The sequence below is a fragment of the Canis aureus genome, chromosome 28 (genome assembly GCF_053574225.1).
Source record: "Canis aureus isolate CA01 chromosome 28, VMU_Caureus_v.1.0, whole genome shotgun sequence".
NCBI classification, from domain to species: domain Eukaryota; kingdom Metazoa; phylum Chordata; class Mammalia; order Carnivora; family Canidae; genus Canis; species Canis aureus.
The window spans coordinates 41269681-41284572 of record NC_135638.1 but is presented as its reverse complement, the minus strand read 5'-3'; the positions used below and the strand labels follow the sequence as shown (position 1 = coordinate 41284572).

Below are 14892 nucleotides of genomic sequence, written 5' to 3'. Positions count from 1 at the left end.
TTTTATCTTTGGTGTTCCCTATGTTCCCAGAAACTGCAACTGTGGAGCAGGATAGGAAAGAGAAAAAGCAAACGTTTTGCAGATCCTAATCAGGTTTCCCTGAGGGAAGCAGAAGGTGATCCAGCTTGTGAGACTAGCATGCAAGGACTGGCTAGAAGGGTAGTGGACAGAGAGGAACCCAGTGTTTTACATAGAAAACAACAGCAAAAGATGAGTCAGGATAGCTGTGGTGCAAAAATGTACAGGGAGGGGATGAAGAAGTGATAGGGTTTGATTCACTTCTATCTAGAGCCACGGAATGAAATCACTTCTCTCCCTAGGAGATTAAAACCCAGTCTTGCTGTCTCCACCACAGAATGTCTGCTTTTCTCATTAACTGGACTTCCATATGTGGTATGGGATGACCTAAGCTGCGGAGGGCAGCAGGCTGACCAGAACAAAGGTCAGATTGTAATCTCCACACATCAAATCTATTTTTTGTCTACACTCTCAACATCCACTTCCTACCACCAACTAAAAGGTAGAAGAACAAATAACAACATAAAACTGTAACAACAATAGGGTGTGATGTGCAATAAAGCCCTAGAAATGTCCATCTGCTGTTATCAACGCATTTAGGACTAAAATCTTCACCACTCATTCCTATTTGGCTGTGATGGTGTGCAGAACAGTCCTAGTGAAATCTGTAACAGTGGAACCCAGAGACACCTACACAACCTGTTAAGGAGACCATCACCAAAATGGAATGTATGCTTATTTTATTTGTAGATACAGTAAGTCTAAGTTTGCATAATGATTTTTTTGAGGGAGAGAAATAATTTGTCAGAGAAAAAGTCATTGGTTTTGAATATTATATTTTGTTCATTAGGTTGTTTGTGGTTGCCAAATCTACAAAAGTGCAAAACTTAAAAAAAACAAAAACAAATGACAACTCTTGTTGAAATCTCTTGGAAGATATACAGTCTTCAGAAAAAACCCTGTGTTTTCCTTTAAGTTAGACAACAAGTAGAGAGAAGTAGGTTTGTTGTCCTGGAACCAGTGGTGGCAGAGGTGGAATTTAAGTCTGAAGTTTGATGCATTTGATTCTTGTCAATTGTGTAGAGCAAACTGGAAATAAATTACACTGATTTCAAGTGAATTAGTTTTCTGAGCTCTCTGGAGGCTTGGGTGATTTTAGTAGTGGAATTCTGATGCTCTCCAACACCAACAAAGACAAAAAACATACAAACCATGGCTATGATTGGAGAACTCTCAACGACAACGGAATTTTTAGACATCTTTTTTTAAACAGCTCTGGCCTGAAATATCTGGGAGATTTTGTTATAATGTTCAGATCTGTTTCCTGGTAAAGGTAACTTCGTGGCTGACAATGGAGTCTGTATGAAAAATACATATAGAACAGGAAATATAAAAGACATCTTTCTTTGCGATTGCAAAAGTTTGGTGACCAAGTGCTTTATTTTACTTTTTAAAATTTTGTTTTATTTTCCGATTTTATTTGGTTCGTAGTATTATTTTCCTTGGGCTTGATACGGCAAATGTGCAATACTTTTGGCTACTTTGGAGAATAAAATGGAAAACCCTGTTTCTAGACAGGAAGGAACAGAGCTCCAGCATGAGGCTGAAATGCCATTTGACCCCTGTGGAGACTGCAGTGGGCTCAGTCCTGCCACAGGCTCCTGCAGGGAGGGCCAGCTTTGGTCTCCATGTCCACCCCCTCCTACTGCTCTTCCCCCTCCTTCCTCCCACGCTTCTCCCAAAGTGTACAAGCTTCAAAGCAATCCTTAGTAGCTAAGTGACCAAGTCTTGGAAGCTTGACATTGGGATAAAACTTGGATGTTCTGGAAAAGACTTTGGAGACAGAACAGGACAGGCAGCGAACCCAGCTATATCTAGAAACAGCTTCCATACCTCTTTTAAAACAGAAAATAGCTGCTAAACTGGGTTGTTTGGTTTTGTTTTGGTATGAAAACATTTTATAGTTTGGAAAACTTTCTTTAATAAAAAAAATTATATATTTTCTTCAATACTGCAATCAAGTACCTAAGGGGTTTGGAAATGTTAACAACCACAAAATTATGTTTGTTGTAAGAACTTAATACTCTGTCTGGTTGCTTTTATTTTCCCTTCTACTCCCTTCCACGTTTCTTTTTGTCTTATTAATAAGATGCCCATAATGACCTCCTGGGTATATTTCTAAAAAAAAAAAAAAAAAAAAAAAAAAAAAAGAAGATCCTTTTGTCTTAAATTCCATTAGTGTTTGAGCCTCTGGAATTTCACAAGAGGTGTCAAATTTAGCTGACCCCAAACTTTTCACTTGAACAGAAATAGAAGCCTAGAGGGGAAAAGCCATGCTGTGTGCTAAGGATATGTGACCCATAAAAAGAACTACAATAGAATATGTTAAATGATCTTGTTAAGAGCATTATGACTCCTCAGAGTTCTGTTTCACCTCTCTTGAGTGGGGAGTATAGAACTTTGTTCAGGTTTGCTGTGCCTGACTCTAATAAAAAGAGTTTAAAAAACAAATCTGAAATGAGTTTTTCTTTACTAATTTAATGCTTTTATCAATATTACCTTGTTTCTGTTCTTCACCTCTTTTGTTATCAGTTGTTATTCGTTCATTGATTTAATTCTTAATAAGTGCCTACCATGTTTCTATGGAGAATAGAAAGATAAATAAGACACAGATCTTACCTTCAAGGAATTCAGTCTCAATTTTGTGATCTTAAAACTGAAATATTATGTCTCTGGCTTTTTAAATCCAATGGAATGATGAGATGTTATTTAAATATCGTGCCTTCAGGTGCCTTCTACAAAAACACATTCGTATTTTATGGCAAACATAAGTTGGTTTTGAGGGCCTTTTGCTATTGATGATTTTGCTCATAGAACTCTTACTGGCCTTTAGATTTTGTTCAGAAAGACCTTTTGCTATTTCTAGTACAGGACCTCGCACTTCTTGGTGATACCGCAGGCATAAAAGGCATGCTTGTTTTTCCTCAGGATCTGTGCAGTTGTATGTGTGAGACTGCACGTGAGCATAGAAAACCATTCCTGCCACAGGAAATTTCGGCAGTGTGGAGACAAGGCAGCAAATATCTATCATGTGACAAGTTCCATATTAGAAGCTCATACCAAGTGCTACTATGGGAGTGTAGTCGGTACGACTCTGGAGAAGAGATATGGTTAGTCTGGGAAAGTTCATTGCAGGAGATGACACAGGATGCCCAGATGTATAGGAAGGCCATAGAGGGCGGAGGGTGGAGGTGCCATCCATCTGAGGGTTTTGTGGGAGAGCAGGTGAAGCCTGGGGTTGGTGTTCCGCCCTTGGCCAGAGCTGCCTCTGTAGCTGTCCCAGTTGGTTTGTTCTTCACCAAATCCAGTCTCAAGGGTGGCTGTGACTCTCCAACACACATGCTGTGCGAGTCAGTCTAAATGAATCCAGTGGTGGTAAGGGCCATTTACTTGGGAGATACTCTGAGATTCTAGGAGAACTGTCCTTGGAATCTGCGAAGGTCTAACAGCATGCCCTCTGCACTCAGAGGGGAAAATATTTTTTGTTCTTATTTTTGAAGAATCTTTCTGCCTCCTTCAGCACATGTCACTACATCTGCATAGCAACTGAGAAAGTCCCACATAAAGTCCTGTAGTGTGTCAGGCACAAGCCCCATAGGCACTGGGGCAGTCTCAGTCTTGACCTAGGGGTCTGCCTAGGTGCATACAACTGACAGGCGTGCAACCCAGGTCTTGGGACCCTCAGTTCAAAGTGCCACATCAGTCTGGTTTATTGGAAATTTACTCTTTTAGACAGGGACAGTCTTGTGATTATGCAGAATGATCAACTGCTTTATAGGCCTCTGTAAATTTCTGGCCTCTAAAATTCCATTTCTAGGGATTTCTTCCTCCTAGGAGTAGTGGTAAAAAGAGAAAACTCCAGCAAGTCTTATCAGTTGTGTACATAGAGAATCTAAGAGGCTCTTATCAGAGCTGGCTGTTACTGGGGGGCTGTCAGGGTGGGTGCTGCCGAGCTCTCACTGGGCAGGTGAGGGGGACAGAGCTGCAGAAGCCATGAAGAGGAGAGGCCTTGGGAGCTGAGAGCCATTTTACCCAATCACATGTTTTCTGTTTGGGACATGCTCGAACTGCTTCTTGGATTGACCATCCAAATTTGCTGGAACTTTGGTTGTCAATGTGATAGCAGCAATGAGGGAGGGTTGCCTGATTTCTTTCCTTGTGATCCAGGCCTCAGGTTGTAAATATTTTGGATGACTTCAGTGGGATCCTCCTTGTCACCCATAAGGAGAACTAGCCACAAAGGGAAAGAAGCCTGGGTGGGACAGGCTCACCTTTCCTGCAGAGTGGGCTGACAATCATATGCTATAACATGACCCCTTTTCCTCTGCTCTGGGTACCATGTGGAGTGGGCACAATGGAGATTGCCTGGGAATGTGGCCCATTTCTGCTGCTCCTGGTATGTTCTGGGCAGCTAAGGAGGGGCTGTGTAGGCTGCCTTTGTGCCCAGAGCCAACCGGCACCATAAGCTGGGACACAATTAATGGGTAACCTGGTCCTTTCTGACCTAATTCAGATGTTCCATTATGAGTCTTTAGAGTTGGACCAAGCTAGTACAAATATCATTCTGTTTACCTGGCCTAGTTAAATTTTTTTTTTTTTAAAACAAGGAACTGAATTTGTAGCTTTTTTCACCCTATAATTATTGCACAAGAGATCTGGAAGAGAAACTTCTGTACCTTGTTTCATTTTGCAGAGTTGCTGTGTACCACTGTGGCCAGAGCATAGGCTTTGGAGGCCTGAGGACCTGCGTTCTGATTCTCAGGTCTAAACTATGTGAGGTACACAAACTTTTGCTATCTGAGTTTCTTCCTTTCTGGAAAGGGAATAATAGTACTTATACCCAAGTTGTTCCAAAGATTTTGTGAGGTGACCATGTGGAGGGCAGGGTGCTGTGATCATTGTTATTGGTATTATCATCATTAGCCTACAGAAGTTAAAGGCTCTGTCTATGCTTAGAAAGGTGCAGATTCACTGTAGAGTAGGTGGCCTGCTCCCCTAGCCCCAAGTCTGGTCACTCTGTGCTGGGTGCCCTGCAATATGCCCTGTGTTTATATGTGGCACCACTTTCCCAATATTGCAATGAAAGCATGAGTGGCATCCTTTTTTATGTTACATAGACATGCTCCTGGGACACAAAGAAAAGGAAGCAAGCTTTAAGAAAGTATAAGATCTGACATGACTCTGCCCTGTCCCTATGAAACCTGGGGAATGCCCTTAATTTCTTGAGATCTTGGTTTCCTCATCCAAAAAATGGGGATAACAAGAGAGACTCAACTGTGGGATTACTGGTAGGAGTGAACAGTCTGCGAAGGTGCTTGGCACATGGGCTGGCATACAGCGGCACACCCTGCATAGAGTTCTTGATATTCCTGGCAGTGTCCTCATCGTCATTATGAGGCGTGCTGGGAGGAAAGTGAGGTCGTTGTCCTTTTCTATTTGAGAGAACCTTATCACTCTGCTTCCACCGAGTTCCACAAAGTCACAACCTGTAATTAGTCACTTGTGAGGAGCTTCACTTCATGCCCATCTCCCTGCTCCACAGGGAGGCCTGCTGGTTGGCTCTGGTGAAGTAGGAATCCCATCTGTTTGCTTTTCCTCCTTGGATCCTGGCTCCTGACCTGGCACATGGTAGGTGCTCAATAAGTATTTGACAAGCAAATGAATACAGAGGGATATAACATTCTTGTTACCTCTCTGGACCATCTCTTTCTGGGACAGTTGAAAGAGCACAGGCTCCAGACATAGCCTTGGGTTCAAATCCCAGGTACTAGCTGATGAGCCTTGGTGGCACCCGATCCTGTGCCTGGGGTCCCCGATGCGAGGTGTGGGACTGGTGACCACACCTGTCTCCCAGAGTTACTCTGAATATCCAGGGAAGTAATGGAGGATGGATTTCCACCATCTTCCTTTCTTATGAAGACACCTTATAGGAATTAAAGTGGCATGTTAAAATTTTCTTAATCACTACATCATATTTTTTATACCTTTTCCAAAGAGAGGGATTCTCCTGTTTTTCATTAGTTTTATATAAACAGATGTGCCGGACATAAATGCACTAAAGTTAAATCCAGTTTCTAAATGCTCATAAAAACTAAATTATGCCAGATTACCAATTTGATCTTCTATTTCATCCTTTAGAAGCTGACCATTCTGATGTAGTAAAAATAGGACAGTGTTCTTTCTCACTGAGGCATCTTAAGGTTGCTATCCAATTTTTCTCTTGCTTTTTTTTTTTTTTTTCTAATTTATTTGCTAGGCTAATTCTGATTCAACTTTTCTTTGTTTGATCCTTAGAGACACACCTGGATGAAAATAGTTTACCCAAGAATAGGTATCAGTGTTTAAGAATCTTCTCAAAAAGTTCTTTCCAGAAAGGACCCTTTTCTGATTCCAGGATCATTGCAAGGGCACCCTAAAACACATGCCATGACTTGGGCCTCCTCTCCTACCTCCTTCAAAAGGGGTTTCATTCCTTCCCAGCTCTTGGCAGTGTAGATGTCACCTGGCACCCAGGGCCCTTATGGAGCATGAGGATCAGGAGGCCCAGCCCTCAGCTGGTCAGTCCACTTCCGCAGCACTCGCTTAGTTTCTCTACCTGCAATTTGAAGGTGATGGTTTTGGGCACACAACTCACAGAGCAAGGCTGCAGAGGTGGCCTGTGAAAAAAAAATTAGAAAAAGATTCCGACCTTTCTACTGGTGGAAAACAAGAAGCATGTACTCACAAAGCAGGTTTCTGATGCTCTCCTTCCTGGGACTCTCCCTGGGGAGCTGCTCAGAAGGTCTCTGCACCTCCTCATCAGCGCAGGCTTGCGGAGGCCTGGCCTGCCCCCAGCACCCCCCCCCCCTCGGATTTGACATTTTTTGCTCCCTCCATAGCTACCAGTCTCACTGCCAGTAAGGCTCCACGCCCGCACTCAGGGGCTGCGCCTTCTGCTCCCCTGCCTAGTAGTACCAGTGCGCCCACCACCCGTCCGACCTCCCGCTCCAGGCCTCCACCTGCCGCCCGCAGCCCGCCCCCCCCCCCCCCCCCCGCGCTCCGCTGGCGCCAGCCGCTCGATGGGTCTTGCACTTTGATTATTTGTGTTAACAGTTAATTTAGCACCGTGGCCACGTGTGCCAAAGCTGCCTCCACTTCCTGCGGGCTCGCAACAAACGGCACTTTTATGGGACCTCTCGGAGCGGCGCCCCGGGCCCGGCGTCCGTGGCCTCCCCTGCGCGCTCACCCCCCGGCCTCTGGCTCGCCCTGCCCCGGGCGCCCCTCCGCAGGCCACGCCGCGGCTCCGGTCTGCAGGCGGTGCTGGAGGGAGCCGGGCTGCCCGCTCGCCCCGCCCCGCCCCGCCCCGCCCCGCCCCGCCGGCGCGACCTCGCGGAGCCCTGGGGCGGCCTTGCGGGCCTGCGGGTGCCGGGCGGGACCTCGAGCTCCGCACACGGCCGCCGCCCCAACCGTCCACTGTGGAAACCCGCCGAGCACTTCTGCTCCCTTCAGGGCCTCCTAACGTCTAATTCCTCTCCGCCGCCTCGGGGTTACTGCCTCGGGCTAAAATGCCTTGAGGTCACAAAACACGTGTTTGGGCTTTTAATCCCCCCTTTTTTTTTCCTAAGTGCAGTATTTTGCAGAAACGAGAGGGAAATGGCTCCTCCAAAGAGAGAGGAGGCCTTTGACATCCATCAGAGTTTCCTAAACTCTGGCTTTTCTTTGTTTTAAAGAATTCATTTCCCCCTTGCTTAGATTTTTAATATAGATGATGTTCCAGACTACTAATAATATTTAGTCCTTTTTTTTTTTTTTTTTTTTTACTGGGGACAATTCCAGTCATGCTTGCAGTGAATGTTGTGGCACAGAAGAGGGGCTGTGTAAGCTGCTTATCGGGACGCAGAGGAGGGGTTAGGTGTGAGCTGCCAGGGACCCTGGTCCTTCTGGTCTAAGGGACTCTAGCAAGCCTGGGCCAATGTTAGTGTAAACTGGGGATTGCAATCTGCTTTGCTGTCACCTCAGTGTTGTTTAGACCAGGGTTTGCCCTGGATGGGCTCAAATTCCTGCGAGTCCGGCATTCCTCACTCCATTTTGGATGGTTGGAGGCTGGGCCCCTCCAGTTCTCAGGGAAGGTTCCTGAGACAGACCCTTAATGGTGGAATTACATTTTGTGTTGGAGCTGGGTGTGCTTTAAACTCAGCTCTTTCTATTTGACTCTTATCTTCCACTTTCTCTGACCATTCAAATTGAATGTCCCACCATAAAATCCCCATGTAGTCACCTACCATTTGGCAAAAAAAAAAAAAAAAACCCTAATTGATGCCTTAAAATGAGTGTGTTTGGGGCTGACCCCACTCCCTAAAGAGAGAGACAAAGGTGTCTGTTTCTACATGAAAGTGTAAATGCATGCTTTGAGTTTGTGTCTGTGTGTTGTGATATCTGACCAGGGATAATAAAACCTGTCTTTCATACCCACAATACTAAAATATGTGGGTTTTTTTTTTTTTTTTTAAGATTTTATTTATTTATTTATTTGAGAGAGAGAGCATGAGCAGGGAGAGGGAGAAACAGACTCCTTGCTGAGCAGGGAGCCCCACAAGGGCTATCTCAGGGTTCTGGGATCATGACCTGAGCTGAAGGCAGATGCTTAACCTACTGAGCTACCAAAGTACCCCTAAAACTATATTTTTGAAGGTCACCAGTGACGTCCAGTATGTCAAATTCATGGCCAAGACCTAATCCTCATTTCCATTAAGTTTTCGAGAATATTTGACAAAACTGTTCAGTCAGGGTCTGTCTAGAAATTGCTCTGCTCTCTGTAGCCATGAACCTGCCAACTCTTTCCCTACTTCCTTTTTCTACTCTTTCCTCCTGACTGGATGGGTGAGGCTGCATCTTTAACACCTGTCTTTTTTGGAGATGACTCTAAAATTGAAATGCTTTGTCCTAAATGCCAGGCCCATATTTCTAACCAAATCAGACATTTATGAGTGATTGAATTGCCATCATCTGAAATGTAATATGTTTGTTCATTTGTTCAAATAATGCTGACAGCCTAGTGTCTATAATCTTGGTGTTGGAGACACAGTAGTGAAAAAATAAAACAGCAAGTTCCTGCAATGTTCCCAACATCAGTGTTCCCATTCCATCAAGGCCTTCCTTTATGATGGTTCTTCCTTCACAATGGCTTTCTTTTCTTTTCTTTTTTATTGGTATATATTTTTTTATTGCAGTTCAGTTTAACAACATACAGTATAACACCTCGTGCTCATCCAATGGCTTTCTAATCCATTCTTTTTTTGTTCTCTTTTTCGTCTCTTTCCTTCTGAATTCCTAACTACTTCTAGATTCTTCAGACCTCCCCCACTGAAACCGTGATCTTTTCTCTCCCAGCTGCTAGATTATTTTTCAAAAAGTACAGATCTGATCAATTCAACTATTCATTAAACAAACATAAGAACCCAAAGTATGCCAGACAAAAAGCTAAGTGCTGAGTTTATAGAGAAAAAAAAAAAAAGAGAGAGAGAGAGAGAGAGACAGCTGTAGAAATCCTTACAGATCTCACAATCTACTATATGGTGAACTGGACTAAAAACCAAATTAAAAACAGTGTGATAACTATGAAATTTGATTCTCTATCATCTACTAAAGTTATGTTTTCTTACCATGGATCCAACACCAGCACCTGGGCTCAACCTGGTGTCCTAGCTTCCTTTAATCTGCTTCCTGTCCTCACGGCCACACTGTGCTAAGTGCCTCTTCCGGACTGTGCCCCACCTTTCCTGCCATTCTGTTTTGCCTTTGCCTTTTCTGTTTGTCTGTAATGCCCTCACCTCACCATCATTATCAGTTCAAATTCAATCTATCCTCTAAAACAGAGCTGAAATCCCATGCTATCCAAGCAGCTATTATCAGAATTCCTCCAACTGAAAATCTTAGCCCCTTTCCCAAGCTTTTTTAGCTGTATTTGGATCCATTCCATGACATCATCAGACACTGCTAAGATTGGAGTTATTTGCACCTGTGTACCCCCTGCTATACTCTCAGTTCCCTAAGAGCAGAGACCTCATATTCTTTAACTTATTATACTCCACAGTGACTCTGACATATTAACCTGAAGATGTAGACAGGGGATATTTTTGAGTGAATGAATGGACTCATGGAGGAAGTAGACTTCTTTGCGGCTTTAGGAGGGTAGTTATAGTCAGGGTTATTGATGTGAAGGAAAAAGGGTCCTTTCTCAGAAGACAGGAGGTTATAAAGGTGTAGAGTATTAGATAGAACCCACAGACAGAGAAAAGACAGCAATATCATGGTTGCAACAGGGGCCTCTGAGTTGGAGAGGCTAGCGTCTTTAACCAAGTATATTTTCAATAAGAATTTAAATATGATTGTGTCAAAGACCCCAGAGGAAAAAGACCTTATTTTACGTGAGCTGAGGAGAATGACTCCACCCTGGTCTCAGGGTGAAACTAAAATAGAAGAAGAAGAACAGTAACCTCAGGGACTAAAGAGAAGAGTCATCAGACTAGAAGCTTCCACAAGTTAGCTAATTTTTTTTAGCCAGTTAACTAAGTGATGTAGTTTGTTCTTTTGCAATCCCCACTGTATGTAATTTGTACCCTGACTTTCCCCCTGGTCCCAGGGGGCCCATTTTTTACAGAAGAACCATCAAGACCGACCTTTAGAAGGGTGAAGGATTGTAGGAATCACAGAAACACGGCAGACTTCCTCGTATTGTGGATGAGGAAATCAGATTTTCAGTAGCTCATTAGTGGCAGCTGGGATGTAGTCCTTTCTGCTGCATTCACCAGGTGGATTTTTTAGGATGCTTTTGGTTGTAAGTCATTGAAAGAGCACCTCAAAGTGGCTTAAACAATCAAAGAAGGTATTTCTCATATCACTGTAAGGCCCTAGGCTCCAGGTCTGCAGTGATGTGTCTTCATGGTGGACCCTGAAGAGCAGTGACTCCTGAGGCCACAGCTTTCCGTCCACCTGGAAGTTGAGGCTGACTGACTGCAGGTGGAGTTCCAGATTCATCACTGATGAGGGCGATTGGGATGTGAGGGGCCAGACTTGGGGTCAGATTTCCCTGAGTTCTGTAAACTGTCTAGGTGGCTTCTTGCAAAAGGGGTAAGAGAGAAGGGTGCTTGGGAGGGACCAGAGAATGGCCTGGAAAATGGACGGTAGTTCCTCACACACATCATGCTTGGGAGCCACACAGTATCCAACAACTTACAAAGAATGTTGGTTGAGTTTAAATACTTAAAGGCCAGATATTTTACTTTTTAAAAGCTACCTATGGTATCCTAGAACACACTCACTGCCTGGGAATCTGGGTCTGAGGCTGCTCATGTCCTCTGGCCACACCCTGTCCCCACAGGTCTGCCCCCAGCCTGCCTTTCCTCCAGTCTCTCCCGCTTAGTTACCAGCTGACTCTGTGTGTTCTGTCATCCATTCTGCCTTTGTTCCCATCAGCCTTTTCCCTTTCTTCCACGTATGCACATGCTTGAAATACTCACTGAAGTAGCATTTAAATTCTAAGTTGATGCAGATATTTAGGAAATTGGAAAGGTGTGTTAAAATCTTTTCTTTTCTTTTTTCTTTTTTTCTTTTTTTTAGTGCTAGCTACTCTGCATTGTGTAGCTTGTACTGGACAATGTATATAACATGATCTCATAGAAGCCCAGCAAGAGCTCTGTGAAAGGGCTATTAAGAGACCTGAATACAGCCATATAAATTTTTGGGGTTCTGGACTTAAACTCTATGTTTTTATCTTTACAATCTTCTGCCAAAGTCTATCTCACTGAGGGAAATTTAATATTGCATAATTTTTGGTCATCAGCATGGGTGGCTAAGTAAAGATCAGCATCTAAACTCACCAAAGAGGCCTTGGTGTTTTCTAACTACTCCCCTATTATACATTTAATGAGGTTTGTCTGGGAACAATGCACTCTGTACAGTGGAACAATTTGAGTACATTCCCCACTGATAGAGATTTGGATAGATTAGGGGCCAACTGTGCTTCTAATACATTTTTACATGTGGGTAGAAATACCACAGCCTGATTATATGGAACCTAGCTTCTTCAGGACTGGGCATCCCATGCCCAGACACCACTATTGTGGAGGGATCTCATGTTGCCAAGGCCTTCATGGCTGATGAGCAAAGCAGGAAAGATACAGTCCAGGCTGGCCTTAGTTGGGCATTTGCTTTACCTGTTTAGGATCTGCCATAGCTCTTGCACGTGTTGACATTGCCTTTGCTTTGCATATATACTGCACAGACTGGGAACATCAGTTCAAAAAAGATAACATTCCAGGTGTGTGAAGAATGATCTGGAGTCTGGGATTCTCATTATGACAAAGTATCCCAGGGAAAACGTCACTGGCTTCCTGACTTAAGTTGAAAATTAGCAATGTGGATTTCTTAACCAAGAGGTCCTGAGCCCTGTTCTTCATGTCTTCCTTAGATTCTGTGAACTACTCCATACCTTTTCAATAAATTGCTGTTTACTTTAAGTTGGCCAAGCAGGTTTTCATTTCTTTCAGTCAAAGAGAACTGAAACCATGATGAAATGACAGGTAGATGATGGTTTAGAAAGCACAAAAATATGAATTGCTACTTGGTTGTCTCAAATGAATAATAATGCCCATCTGTCATACCAGCCTGTGTCTGTGAAGAATCTACTTCAGCAATATGCTGTTTAAATCATTTGCCTTGAGAGAAGGCCTACTGGAAACTGACTGTGATAATATATCCAGAATGACCTGTTGGCAGCTTCTTACTTTCTCACCAGTATCTGTGTCCCCAGCTTCCATTTGACTCTGTGAAATATGCCTGCTTGCCTACTCTGAACTACCTCTGAGCATCAAATAACTGGACTAAACTACAGATGTAGATATAGAACAAAAGTAGAGGTAATGGTTTTTGAATGAGGGTCAGGGATGGAATTTAGAGCAAAAATATATTTGGGTCTAAAGAGGGTAGCTATAGATATTTTAACCTTCCTTCTTTCTCTATCTAAAGGATTTCTGTACATTATGACAACCAGTGGGTCGACACTAAGAGTTCAGTCCTGAAGCTGGCTAAGGGAACTGTCAGCAGGTATGGTGGCTTTTCAGTAAAACAGAATAGAGTTTTTCTAAGACACTGGTAGGTAGGGCCTTCAGAGATCATGCAACCTCTACCCATCCCTCACTTAGTAAAAGTGGGAACTCTGATGTCCAGAGAAGTGAAACTGAGGTGAAGCCTCCCCAAAGCTGGCTGTCTCTGCAGGGCTCTGGCTAGCATATATTGTGTGTTAGCTTCACCATGGTGATCACTGCCCAGGTCTGTGTCCTTAGTTTAGGATTCACTGAGCCAGGTAGACATGGAGCACCTCAAAATAAACAAAGTTGAAGAAAGGAATGTTGGCCAAAAACAAAGATGCACTTACTGATGGCTGTGTCCTCTGGTGCTCTGATGAGGATGAACTGGACTCTATCATGCGTTGTCCCTAGAGATCTTATCATTGTCACTTTGCTTGGGACTAAACAATTATTCAAAGCTTTGGTCAGTTGAGAGTATGTAATTGCACTTATCTGAACATAAGCTGCAGGAGGCTATGGAGGAAGAAATACAACTTGATTATACATTGAGCTGGATTTATAGGCATTAGATTAGAAGTAGAACCATAAGAAGTTTAGGGGTTACAGTTAGTGAAGTGTTTTAGTGAACCTGCTTTTCCCCCTATCATTACAGGCTTTGCATTTCTAGGTATTGTTCTGTACCTTCTTGGTTTGAACGGAAGATTCTCTCAATTTTGTCTTAATTCAGTGCTGATGTTGAGTTTCTAAGTGAGTGAATGACAGTTGAGATTCACTGTCATTGATTAAGCTCTTTAAGGAAACCAAATCCAGAACTACACCTGCCAGACCTGCCTTAATGTGTATGCCAGTGTTATAAAACTATGAATAAAAAGAGGAAAACAAGTCACTCATCTGGGAGTTGTCACAGATTGTTCCCAAACCGCTACATGGCTAGTGGAAATGTGTCCTGCTTTTCCTGGGGTTTCTTCAGCTTACTGCTCCTAACTCTGCTCTCAAGGACCAGTCAGGAGAGTTCTCGGAATTTTCACTTATGCCTCAGACAGCTTCCACTGCTTACAGGCTGTTCTATATCCTGTTGCCTAGTGAATCACTATTCAAAGAAGACTCTCAGAGGGCTTCTGTATGGTTCTATTTGTGTTTTTTACTTGGTTTGTGAAATGTATTGCTTAAATCATTTCTTAGATTAACTTCAAACACTGTTAGAATCACAGTCCATGAGGAGTTGCCTGATCTGGTTATAATATATAAAGAATTAGAGCTTGCTGGCACAGAAAAAAAATCCATTCTTAGATAATATTTTGAGCACCACAGTGAAGGGCTTCCTCACGGAGATCTGCATGGGGTGTTATGTTCTTATCAGGAGATTTGAGATACTTTGACTTTTAAAAGAATAATGGGTTTGTTTTTTCCCTCTGTGGGAGAACTTTATCATTCTCCCTGCCCCCAGCTTAAACTAAGAATAGTGATGCAGAATTCTTAGGCTTATAGAGGTCTTGACTTAAAATCTAGTAGCTTTGTTCTCTAGGTGCTAAATGATATAGAATAAAAATGCTGACAATGCCTTGTATCACAGCCCAGCCAGCCATCTTCATATTCATTTAAGGAGATAGATGAGCTGCCTCTGTTCAGTGGGAGAAGATAAGACCAACCCCAGGAGAGCACTGTGAGCTGCCGGCTCCTGAGGAACTTGGAGCACAGGGCCCTTGACTTAGACTCAAGCTCTCCAGGATGTAACAGAGCCCTAATG

At 43.4% G+C, this 14892-nt stretch overlaps 1 long non-coding RNA gene across 2 annotated transcripts; it reads right to left on the bottom strand.

Annotated features, from left to right (window-relative positions):
* Positions 1–641: 641 nt before the first annotated feature.
* Positions 642–14184, bottom strand: LOC144300676 (uncharacterized). Of its 2 annotated transcripts, XR_013367485.1 has the most exons (5): positions 13827–14184; positions 13493–13658; positions 6528–6673; positions 2698–6001; positions 642–1376 (listed from the first exon to the last, which is right to left on the bottom strand). It is a non-coding gene; the product is annotated as an uncharacterized LOC144300676 (long non-coding RNA). The 2 variants fall into 2 exon arrangements; XR_013367484.1 differs by having other exon boundaries at positions 13493–14184.
* Between the last annotated feature and the right edge of the window lie 708 nt (positions 14185–14892).